Source organism: Carlito syrichta, unplaced genomic scaffold (assembly GCF_000164805.1).
Source record: "Carlito syrichta isolate Samal-C Ts95f unplaced genomic scaffold, Tarsius_syrichta-2.0.1 Scaffold314310, whole genome shotgun sequence".
In the NCBI taxonomy this organism is placed as follows: Eukaryota; Metazoa; Chordata; class Mammalia; order Primates; family Tarsiidae; genus Carlito; species Carlito syrichta.
Window position 1 is genome coordinate 267,168 of NW_007258406.1, and position 13,536 is coordinate 280,703.

Sequence of the window (13,536 nt, forward strand, 5' to 3'; positions counted from 1 at the left end):
CGGAGGCTGGGAGCGGCCACTGCACTCCAGTCTGGGCGACAGAGTGAGACTCCAACTCAATAAATAAATAAATAAAAATAAAGTGTACAGTTCAATATATTTTAGTATATTCACAGGCATGAGCAATCATACCATAGTCAATTTTAGAACATTTTCATTACCTCACAAAAACCTTGTACACTGCAGCCATCACTCTCTTTTCCCCCTGCATTCTCCAGTCCTCAGCAACCCCTAATCTATTCTCTGTCTCTGTAGGTTTGCCTATTCTCACCATTTCATATAAATGGAATCATATATTATGTGACCTTTTGTCACTGGTTTATTTTTACCAGTTTTCATATTTTATAATATTTTCAAGGTTAATCCATGTTGCAGCATATATCAGTACTTCATTACTTTGTATGGCCAATAATATTCCATTGTATGGATATGCCACATTTTTTTTTTTTTTTTTTTTGAGTTGGAGTCTCACTCCGTTGCCCAGACTGGAGTGCACTGGCCACTCCCGGTCACCGCAGGTGGCAGCCTCCACCTGCTGGGCTCCGGCGATCCTTCCGCCTCAGCCTTCCAAGTAGCTGAAATTACAGGCGCGCGCTACCACGCCTGGCTCAATTTTGATTTATTGTAGAGATGAGGTCTCACCAAGTTGCCCAGGCGGGTCTCGAACCCGCGGGCTCAGGCAGTCCACTCACCTCAGCCTCCCAAAGGTGCGGGATTACAGACTGAGCCACTGAGCCCCGCTTGCCACATTTTTATTTATCCATTTGTCAGTTGATTAACATTTAGGTTGTCTCCACCCCTTGGTTATTATGAATAGTGTTGCTATGAACTGCAAGTTTTTGTCTGAATACCTATTTCTAAGTTTGTGGGTGTATACCTAGGAGTGGAATTTCTGGGTCATATGGAAATTTTGTTTAAATTATTGAGAAAACTTCAACCTGTTTTCCACAATTCAGGGTTAGGTATACAAATGTTCATTATGCATGTACCCTTGTTGATGAGGTGCCCCTCCCAACCCCTGGCAGTTTCCCACTACTGCCAATCCTTTTCTTGTAGTATTACAATAATTATTCAAGGTCCACTTATAAGTGAGAACATGTGATACTCAGTTCTTTGTTTCTCTGATAGTATAATTTTTTGATATCTGTTCATTTTCAACCAATCTCCTAGGTGATCTAAAGTCCTGACAAATGAGACTGAATTTGAAAATCATGTTTTTTGTGGTTTACTTAAAAGATTAATAGATTTTTTTAAGTACGGGGGTAAGATGTGAAGAAAATACCTGATTATTGAAATAGGAATCTAGAGTTTGTTTTGTTGGAAGGAGAGTTCAGTGGTTAGAACCCATTGAGAGTATTAGGATTTGACAGCAAAGAAGAGTTGAAGAGGTGTTTTGATTCTATTAATAGAATCTTGGATTCTGTCAACTAAATAAAATATCAAACTTCTAAAGAATTGAAGTTAGTTTTATTCAGAAGTATTATTAGGGACAATAGACTAAGGATTACAGTCAGAAGGAGTCTTTCAAAGAGGTTCTGTCAGACTGCTCTGACACATTATTTCAGCTCACAACTTATATACAGGTAGTGGAGGTTCAGTATGTGTTCAGAAGTTACATCAAACTTGTTTAGAAGCTATATTAACACCCTTATGAAAGTCAGAACAGGCAACCAATTCCTGATCAAAACCCCGAAAGCCCATGCCATAAGAGATAAGATAGACAAGTAGGACTTTATCAAACTGAAAAACTTCTGCAAAGCAACAGAAACTATTAAGAGAGTGGGGAGACAGCCTATAGAATAGAAAAAAATATTTGCTAACTGCATAATATCTGACAAAGCTCTAACATCCAGGATCTATAAAGAACTCAAACATACCAAAAGGAAAAAACCAACAACCCCATTAAAAAATGGGAAGAAGACATGAATAGACACTCCCCAAAAGAAGACATACAAGTAACCAACAGACACATGGAAAAAATGCTCAGCCTCACTAGTCATACAAGAAATGCAAATCAAAACCACATTGAGATACCACCTAGCTCCAGTGTGGCAATTCCTAAAAGAACTAGAAATTGACCTTCCATACGACCCAGCAATCCCCTGTCTGGGAATATACCCAAAGGAACTTAAATCACTGTACAAAAAAGTTACCTACACATGCATGTTTATTGCTCCACCATTTACAATAGCAACAACATGGAACCAACCGTGCTGTCCATCAAAACTGGATTAGATTTTAAAAATTTGGTACATATACACAATGGAATATCATGCAGCCAGAAAGAAGAACAAAATTATGAACTTCACAGCAACTTGGATAGATTTAGAGTCTATAATACTCAGTGATTTATCACAGAAACAAATAACTGGGTACTACATGTTCTTGCTCGTAAGTGAACCCTGAACATTTATCATTATACTATAATAAAGGGTTTGGTAATAGCCAGAAACTGCCAGGATGGGGGCACATAACATTAATAAGGATACCTGATCTCAAATCAGGCAAAGTGGGGACCAAAGGGAGGCCCAAACTTCACCTGCCTGATGACCACTTATGCACCTAATCCTGAATTGTACCCCACATCTTTAAAATAAAGTACATTTTAAAAAATAAATAAAGAAGTTATATTAAAACAGACCACATTGAAGATTGAATGCAAGAGTACATCTGGTTATAGATCACAGAGGCATACAAATTATTCCCATCAGGGGTTATCTTATGTGTAGAAAGAGGCAAGGACTAGAGTTGTTAATATTTTAAGAATTGCAATGACTAAGGAAAGATATTGGGAGGAGGGGAGTGTGTGCTCTATCCTGTTTTGTCTTCAAAGTATTTGTCCAAAGACCTTCCCATAGAGTGTAATATGGAGTAACTCATAGAATCAGGGGCTTTGTGAAAGTATGCTTGAAGCAAAAATGAGCAAACATAGGTTCTCATGTTTGCTCCTTTGTCTCACAGTTCAAATTTTGACTTTACCATATACTTGCCACATTAAACTTTGGGTAAGTCACTGAACCTTGATAAACCTGTTTCTTAACTAGTTAAGTGTGAACAATGCGAGTTCCACTCTCAGAGGGTGCTCGAGGGCATTAAAAATACAGCATATTCAGAGTGCTAAGCACAGAGCCTGGCACACCAAAAGTTCTTCATAATTGTTAGTAGTTATTAGAATTATATTATTTTAAGTAACATACTTATTTTAATATATAAATAATACATGCTTTGTGTTTTGAAAAATTGGAAATATAAGAAAAAATATAGGATGAAGCAATTATAATTTTATCACCTAGATATTACCTCTTTAAAAATTTTGTCGTATATTTTTTAGGTTCCATTACAACTCTTTTTTTTAATCTATGAATATTGTAGCTATTTATGTATAATTTTAGTGATAAACACATATAATGCAAATTTTGATGAGAAAATTTTTCTGGTGACTCCTTAATGCAATGATTTTTTTAAGAGTATTTATTGCAGAGTATTTATTGTAGAGTATTTATTATAGGAATTGTAAAGAGAGGTGTCAGTCAAGCCCAAATTTCATATAAATACCAAGAGTTATTTAGAAGGAACTTGCCCTGTGACCCTTCCCTGCCATTTTCCTGTTCCCATAGAGTCATCAACCTATTCTCCAGTTGCATTATATCAAGCAACTCATATTCAGCTGCAGGATGACAGTCTAGTTGCCATTCCCAAAAGAATCATTCAATTCTCAACAGAGCATGCACACACCATGCCCACACCCATGTGGACACACACACACACACACACACACACACACACACACACACACACACAGTCCCATCGTCTGCCAAGAGAGGACAAGCTATGTGCTTCTTTTCACATGCTGCTATTTCTGAGTAAGTGCTGGCAGTAGTGAGGGGTAGCAGAGATGGTAAGCTTCAGCAATAATCTAAAAATATTTTGGCTGATTACTCAGTATTTTGTTAAAACAATGATACTGTAACTGATCCCTTTCAATGACACCTGAGGGGACTAATTTATACCTCCTATGATGACACTGTTACTCAGAATATTGAAGGAGGCATCTCTGAGAATACCCTCAGAGGCTTTTGTCTACTACCGATTATATTAACGATCTTCCAAAGTATTAAAAAAAACTTCTTTGCCGGGCTTGGTGGCTCAGCCTATAATCCCGCGCCTTTGGGAGGCTGAGGTGAGTGGATTGCCTGAGCCCACGGGTTCGAGACCCGCCTGGGCAGCGAGACCTCATCTCTACAATAAATTAAAAAATCAGCCGGGCGTGGTAGCGTGTGCCTGTAATTCCAGCTACTCTTGGAAGGCTGAGGCAGAAGGATCGCCGGAGCCCAGCAGGTCGAGGCTGCGGTGGCCGGGAGCGGCCACTGCACTCCAGTCTGGGCAACAGAGTGAGACTCCAACTCAAAAAAAAAAAAACAACTTCTTGACATTGGAACTGATTATGGAACAAAGACTATTAAAAATGATATTTCTGTGCTTTTTTCTTTAAAAATACTTAATAGGCCAAAGACAAATCTGCCTTACCTATCTCTCAAGGCTGCTTTGTGGACTAATTGGTTAAAATGCCCCTTTGTAAATAATTATTGTATACAAATGTAAGCTATTATTACCGTTTAAAGTGTCATGCCTTCACAGTCATAATATTTAAGAACTAAGAAAGTATAATAATCACAAAGTTTTTCCATTCTGTCCTGCTGATAGATTTGAATAGATTTCTGCTCATAAGATGGCGTTCTCTGCAAGAATGTGGTTAGAGAGTTGATTTGCCATTCTTACCACATTATTTAGACTTAACTCTGACTATTACGTGATAATTTTTGAGGCTGTTCCAAGATTTGAGTAGAAATGTGTCAAGTAGTGCAAATCCAGGCTACAGCTACAATTGAGGTCATCTTCCCAGGTCTTCACCCCTGCAAGCCCTTTCACAGTGTGTGAACTGGGAGCCTGAAAAGTGGAAGTGATCACTAGGGGAATATCTAGGAGAATGGGTGTGTTTCTATGCCTTCCCTTGCAATTAATGCTGGGGCTTTTGGTTTGCCTGGAGCTTACAAAATCTAGAAGTGCAGCTGTTACCTCAAAGAACAAGCAGTCACCAGTCATCCAGTGTAGTCAGGGTTTCTGAAACTGTGGCCCATGAACCATTTACATAAGAACTCTTGGTCCTTACCCTAGTTGTGATGAATCAGAACTTCTGAAATTGCAGTCCATAAATTGAGTTTTTTGTAGTTCCCTGTGTTGTTGTTGGTGTGTTTGTTTGTTTGTTTTGGTAGTCTTTCCTCGTGATTCATATTCATTTTAAAATTTGAAAACAGGCTGGGCACAATGGCTCACACCTGTAAACCCAGCATTTCGGGAGGCAGAGGTGAGAGGATTGTTTGAGCACAGGAGTTTGAGATCAGTCTGGGCAACTTGGCAAGACCTCATCTCTACAATGAATCAAAAATTAGCTGGGTGTGGTGGTGCATACCTGTAGTTCCAGCTACTTGGAAGACTGAGATGAAAGGATCTCCTGAGCCCAGCAGGCTGAGACTGCGGTGGCCGTTAGTGTGCGGCTCACAGCACTCCAGCCTGAGCAACAGAGTGAAACTCCTACTCAAAAAAAAAAAAAAAAAAAGTTGAAAGCAATGGTTTGACGGATTCTTGAAGTCCTACTTCTAAGGTGCAGTATAAACTAGACTTTAGCCAGGCGTGATGACACGTGCCTGTAGTTTCAGCTACTTGAAAGGCGGAGGCGAATGGATCGCCTGAGCCCAGCAGGTCAAGGCTGTGGTGGCCATGAGCGTGCCACTGCACTCCAGCCTGGGTGACAGAGTGAGACTCCAAATCAAAAATAATAAATAAAATAAACTACACTTTGTGCTGTATCAAAGTAAAGTTTCACTGAGCTGAAACATTCATTAATGTTGTGTATTTCATTCTTCATTAGGACCAAATAGTGAGAGGGTCCTTTCCAGGTAGGCAATTGTGAGGACATCAAGTTAACATCAGACCCACATTCACTCTCCTTAATATACTTACTTTCCCATGTTCCCTTGGTTCTGGACACCTTTGGTCACTTGAATGCAGATTTTTTTAAATGAATTCATTTATTCATCACATATTAATCAGTATTCTCCAGGAGCCAGATCTTGTGCTTGTCATCAACAATATAGAGATGAATGAAATAAAATGTTTTCCATCAAGGAGTTTACAGTCTAATCCTTTCTTCTTGGTGTCTCCTAGCAGTGCCTACAGAACCACTACCACATCCCAGACAAAGAAATTTTAGAAATCCCCTAGTCTGCTGGATTTTCACTGTGTTCCTTAGAGTGCTGAGTGCCTCAGATGTTCCAAGGAGGTGTGGGGGTGGCAAGTTAAGTAGACTTTGTACCATGATCTCCCATCCAGCCATAACAACTCCAATTTTCTCTACTTAATTTTTATTACATGGCCACATAAGATTCCAGTTAAGACAAGAAGGAAAAACTGTAAAACATCAGCCTAGAATAAACACATTTTCAAATATTTATCCCAGCAAAGAGTTTCCAAATCTATATTCAACTCTTTCCTCCTTGTCTTCTTTTGGAGTTTCTGGTAAATCAGAGAAAATGCCTCAGATTGGTGCTTACTTGCATAAACTCCTTCCCTACCAGTTAAGTTTTAGTCAAGGTGTTTGCCCTCAAGGGAGCGGAAGGCGATATAAATACGAACTTTCAAGGGAACAACTGCCTTAGCATCTAACTTGGAAAGAGTTGTTTTTGGAACCATGTCAAGCCACAGAAGGAACATTTAAAACCACAAACTTTAATTCTCCCATTTCCTGAATTCTGTCTCTCGTTCTAACCTGCTCCAAAATTGGTCTAGACTGATCTCTGTTTAAATGTGTACTGAGCACCAACTTCCACTGAATTTTTAAAAAATCCATTTTCTAAAATTATGTTTCCCTTTCACATCAAGAGCTAAACTTCAAGTTTGTTCAATTGTTCACAACAACCTAGATTTTGAAAGAGAACACAAAGAAGCTCTTTATTTGTCATCAATCAGTCACATATATAAATACATATGCTCCTATCAACATACACATTTAGACACAAAAGACCTGTGCTCCCTGGTCTTGTTGTGCTTCTTGTCATTTTAAGACAGAATTAGTAGAGACCACTTAAGGGTATAAGCACAGATTTCTCAGAAAGGATTGTTATCTCTCCAAGTCCCTGTGGATTAACAGAGCATCATAATCTGGGTGACTAACAATCAGTAGTCTGGGCTGTTTACAGTTTAGCTACCTATACCTCTGTCACACTTTTACATTGAGGTGTGAATATCTGCCTGGTCTTGGGCTAATTCTTGCCAAAGCAATTCTTTAAAAAAAAAAATTTTTTTTATTTTAAAGATGTGGTATACACTTCAGGGTTAGGTATACAAATGTTCATTATGCAAGTACCCTTGTGGATGAGGTGTGTCCCTCCCTTCCCTGCTCCCCTGGCAGTTTCCCATTACTGCCAATCTCTTTTTTAGAGTATTATGATAATGGTTCAAGGCCCGCTTATGAGTGAGAACATATGGTACTCTGTTCTTTCTGTGATAGATCACTGAGTATGATAGACTCTAAATCCATCCAAGTTGCTGCAAAGTCCATATGTTTCTCCTTCTTTATGGCTGCATAATATTCCATTGTGTGTGTGTGTGTGTGTGTGTGTGTGTGTGTGTGTGTGTATATATATTTTTTTTTTTTTCTTTTTTTCTTAATCCAGTCAAGTTTTGATGGGCAGCATGGTTGGTTCTGTGTTTTTGCTATTATGAATAGTGCTCATGCCAAAAATATTTCTAACTGATACAACATCTCATGGGCAAAGTAATATATATACACATATGTGTGTGTATGTTTGTGCATGAATACGTACCGGTTGAGTATCCCTAATCCAATAATTCAAAATCTGAAATGTTCCAAAATTCAAAATTTTTGAGCTCCTACATGATACTCAAAGGAAATGCTTTTTGGAGCATTTTGAATTTTGGATTTTGGGGTCCTGGATGTTCAACTGGTAAGTACATTGCAAATATTTCAAATTTTTTGAAAAATCAAAAATCCAGTGGTTTCTTTGGTTTTGCAGTACCTTGTCAGTTTGATGAGGTTCCATTTGTCTATCTTATCTCTTATGGCAATGGGCACTTGGGGTTTTCATCAGAAATTGGCTGCCAGTTCCAATTTCCATAAGAGTATGTGTTGCTCTTTCAGTTAGGTCTCTATCTTTGTTTTAGTCTGAGATTTAGAATTAAATCTCTTAAATGCTAAACTCAGTTCTTTTAATGAAGTTTTTGAAGTCCCCTTTAAAATGGATGAAGTTAATCCTTTGTAGATTCCTCAGAATGGGCTCATGAGCACAGCATTCCCTGAGTTATTGCATTTTTAAACCTGTTTTTCTATACCCTTGACACTTGAAGGACAGCTTGGTTATATATAACATAAACAACATACTTATCTCATACTTTCTTGCATTTCTTTTTTAACATATTTTTTATTTTAAAACTGTGGGGTACAGTTAAGGGTTAGGTACACAAATATGCATCGCTCAGGCACCCTTATTGATAAGGGGTGTCCCCCCCGTCCCCAGACAGATATTGACTACCATTAATCCCACCACGCTTGCCCTCCCTGTCCCTACCCCATAGATTCCCACCACTGTCGATCCTTTTCTTATAGTATTATGATAGATGTTCAAGGTCCACTTATGAGTGAGAACATGTGGTACTCAGATCTTTGCTGCTGTGAAAGATCACTCAGTATTATAGACTCTAGTTCCATCCAGATTGCTGCAAAATTCATCAAAAGAGGACTGGATTTTTAAAAAATGTGGTACATATACACAATGGAATATTACACAGCCATAAAGAAGAACAAAATTATGAACTTCGCAGTAACTTGGATGGACTTAGAGGCTATAATACTGAGTGATCTATCACAGAAACAATCAAGTATCACACGTTCTCACTAATAAGCAGACATTGAACTATTGTAATACTATAAGAAAGGGATTGGCAGTAGTGAGAAACTGCCAGGTTGGGGGAGCATACCTCATCAACAAGGGTACCTGCACAACAAACATTTGTTTACCTAACCCTGAACTGTACCCCACATCTTTAAAATAAAAAATTTATATAAAAAAGAAGAAAAAATTCAAAACATTCCTAGTTCAAAGAATTTTGAATAAGGGTTACTCAACCAGCATGTATGTATGTATGTATGTATACACACACATACACACACACACACACACACACACACACACACACACACACACACACATACAGACATATCTGACCTCATTCTTCTACCTCCAGTGGTTTCAGGGTTGATGTTTTTCAGTATGATTGAAGGGATGTTGGATTTCAAGGTCACTCTTGAGTTGGGAAAACCAGTATGGAAATAGAATCAGTTAAAATGACTCAAAGCTCACTAATTTGCAGCAAAACAGCCACTTTTCTTGAATAAATGAAATCATTATCCGGGTCCAACCCAAACCCTAGACCCTTTCTCAGTTGCACTGAAAGTTGGTGTCTCCACTGCCTCCAGCTCCCTTGAGTGCAAACACTTTATAATAAATCAGCTGGGAGGAAAGGCCTCTATGGGTCTTTAGGAAGCTTTAGAAAGCTGGCCTGGAGAAGAAGGAAACATGCCCAATTGAAAACTATTCGTGTCCTCTAACTTACCCCAAATTTGTATTTCTTCTCCTATTTGAATAAAGACATAACCCCCAGCCAAAGGAACAGGAGCAGTGTTAGGCTGCAATTTCTGGAAAACACGACATGAAAAGGCTTATTGCTTGGAAGACTTAAATGATTACAAGAACATAAAGGAAATTTCCCAAGATGAACTCCAAGACACAGCTCACTTTTTGCCTACGTTTTGGCATCATCCTGCCCAATCCAACCAGGCAATTTCTTTCACAGCAATTTTTAGAAGGTGGCAGGCATGCAGAAGCTTGTGGAAAGTAAATACCCAAAGAATAGAACAAATGATGCAAGCATACTTTGATTATGACTACGTTGAGAAAGTCATGCCACATAGTGAGAGGCGATGTGGATGGATTCCCTCAGATCTTTTATCCAGACCAAAAGCATGGAAAGTACCTCCTAGAATGACTAAAAGGGGGAATGCTGGGTTGAGAATGTGGTTATCAGCAAAATCTTCTTGCCTACTTGGATGGATTTAGAGTCCATCATACTCAGTGATCTATCATAGAAGCAAAGAACTGAGTACCATGTGTTCTCCTAAGAGGACCCTGGATATTTATCTTAATACTTTAAGAAAGGGTTTGAGAGTAGTGGGACACTGTCAGGGAAGGAAGGTGGAGGGTGGGGACATAATACTAATAAGGGTATCTTATCCCAAACCAGGTGAAGTGAGGACCAATGGAAGGCCCAAACTTCATCTGTACAATGACCATTTATGGACATAACCACATCTTTAAAATAAAAAATAAAATAAAATCTTCTACCCATAACTGTACCCCACAAAACCATAATAAAAAATATTGATAAAGAAAATAAATAAAATAAAATCTTCTTACCTCTGAATAAAACATAAGACCCACTCCAGAACCTCTTCATACAAGTCTGCAAGTTGTGCGTTCCAAGCCGCTAGGGGACACCATTCACACTGATGCCTGTGAACATCACACTCCCTGGGGCTGTTCAGTGTGCAACCTGAATGACTGTACGTGGCAGGGGTAGGGAACCCATCCTTTGATGAAGGGAAAAGAAGGGAGATGGTGGAAAAAAGAGGCTTACTTAATGGACAGAATTTCTTCTTTTGCTTTTGTTTTTCTTTTAATTATTTTAGATTCAGGGGATACACGTGTGTACTCATTACATGGACATTTTGTGTAGTGGTGGGGATGGGGTCTCAGGCGGTCCATTCCCCAGATAGTGAACATTGTGCCCCATAGGTCCTCCCTCTGACCTTTATTGGTGTCCCTGGTGTCTATTATTTCCATCTTTGTAACTGTTTAGTTCCCACATATGAGTGAGAACGTGAGATGTTTGGTTTTCTGTTTCTGAGTCAGTTCACGTAGGTTGATGATCTCCAGCACCATCCACATTGCTGCAAAGGACATGATTTCATTCTTTTTTTTATGGCTGCGTAGTATCCCATGGTGTTTATACACCACATTTTCATTATCCATTAATCAGTTGATGGGCATTTAGGTTGATTCCACATGTTTGCAATTGTGAATTGTGCTGCAATGAACATGTGGGTGCAGGTATCTTTTTCATATGATGCCCTCTGTTCCTTAGGGGGATACCTAGTAGTGGGATTGCTGGATCACATGGTAGATCTACTTTTAGTTCTTTGAGTAGTATCTGTACCACTTTCCAAAAAGGTTGTGCTGACCGGGCTCGGTGGCTCAGCCTGTAATCCCAGCACTTTAAGAGGCCAAGGCAAGCAGATTGCCTGAGCCCACAGGTTCGACACCAGCCCCAGCAACTTGGCAAGACCTCATCTCCACAATAAGTCAAAAAATTAGCTTGGCATGGTAGCTCACACCTGTAGTTCTGGCTACTTGGAAGGCTGAAGCAGAAGGATCACTGGAGTCCAGCAGTTGGACGCTGGGGTGGCCATGAGCATGCCACTACGCTCCAGTCTGGACGATGGGGTGAGACAACTCAAAAAAAAAAAGGTTGTGCTAATTTATACTTCCACCAACAGTATATGTGTTCCCTCTTCTCCACATCCGCAACAGCATCTATTGTTTTCTGATTTTTAAAATAATGACCATTCTGACTGTGTAAGGTAATATCTCATTGTAATTTTAATTTGCATTTCCCTGATAATGAGCAATGTTGAGCATTTTTCTCATATGCTTATTGGCCATTTGTATATCTTCTTTTGAGAGATGTATCTAGTTTTCCATAAACACTCTGGGTGGTTATGGAGTAAGTCATGTAACCTCTCTGAACCTCCATTTCTTCCTCCATAAAAGGGTAATTGTGAAAAGGATCCTACTAGGTTACTGGGTTAAGTGAGGGTTAAATGAGATGATATAGATAAAATACCTGATACATGAAAGGGACTCATTAAATTACTTATTAATATTGGCTAAAAGCAGATGCTAAAGGAAAAAGGCATTCTTTATTGATAACGAGGAAAAAAGAAACAATAAAAATAATGTCCCACATTTGAGTAGTACTTTGTATATTATGATCAAAATAACCTTTTTTCAGGTACTATTAGTAGAGCCATTTTGCAGATTAGTTAAGTCACTTCTCCATAGTCACAAACCTAGTAAGCAAAAAGACTAGAACTCAAATTCTTTTTTTTTTATATTAGAAGTCCAGTGTCCTATCTCTAAATGATTCAGTAAGAAACAAAGGGTGCTGAAGGAGGCATTTGAATAAAGCTCTATTGGCCAACTGAAGCTTCCTTAGCAATGGATTTCATGGACTCACCAAAGTCTTTCTTTTCATCAGCCACCATGGATTAGCCTTTTTTTTTTTTTGAGTTGGAATCTCACTCCATCACCCAGGCTGAAGTGCAGTGGCATGCTCACAGCCACCGCAGCCTCAGCCTGATGGCTTCAGGCGATCCTTCCACCTCAGTATTCCAAGTAGCCAGAACTACAGGCATGTGCTATCACACCTGGCTAATTTTTTTATTTCTTGTAGAGATGAGATCTCGCCAAGTTGCCCAGACTGGTCTCAAACCCACGGGCTCAGGCAATCCTCTTGCCTCGGCCTCCCAAAGTGCTGGGATTACGGGCTTGAGTCACTGCACCTGGCCCGGGATAGCTTTTATACAATCCAGGGATAAGAAAAGAGATATCAACTCTAAGGCCACATATATCTACTGAGAAAGAAACAAACATATGAAATTGAAATGATAGCACCAACCTAAATTACTTCTATTTTTCCTGAAATGTGTTTTGTGATTTCATCTAATAATAGATACACATGATATATCATGATCTGAACTGGTTCAACAACTACTACAACAAAGGCCAAATTTTCAAGGGAGTTTGCAATCTGATCATATTCCTCATCCTATGAGGAATCCAAATTCCTCATCCTATGAGGAATCCAAATCCAAATCCTCCCGTAACAACTAAAATAACATACTACTTAAAATTAAGTACACTGGCACCTGGCTGTTTGAAGTTTTGTTCTGCTATATAAAACTTTATGCTAGGTTCTTCACCACTTTGTGCCTCAGTTTTTCCTCTTCCCTAAAGATGAGATGGCAATTTTTCAGTAAGCTTTTAACAATAAAGGAAGCAGGTAGAAAAATATTTGTCACTGGAAATGGTGGCTCATGCCTGTAATCCCAGCATTTTGGGAGGCCAAGGCAAGAGGATTGCCTGTGCCAAGAGGTTTGAGACCAGTCTGAGAAACTTGGCAAGACATTGTCTATACAATAAATAAAAAAAACATTAGCCAGACAAAAAAAAGTTACACCTGTAGCTTCTGCTAATTGGAAGGCTGAGGCAGAAGGATCACTTGAGCCCAGCAGGTCAAAGCTACAGTAGCCATAGTGTGCCACTGCACTGCCTGGGTGACAGA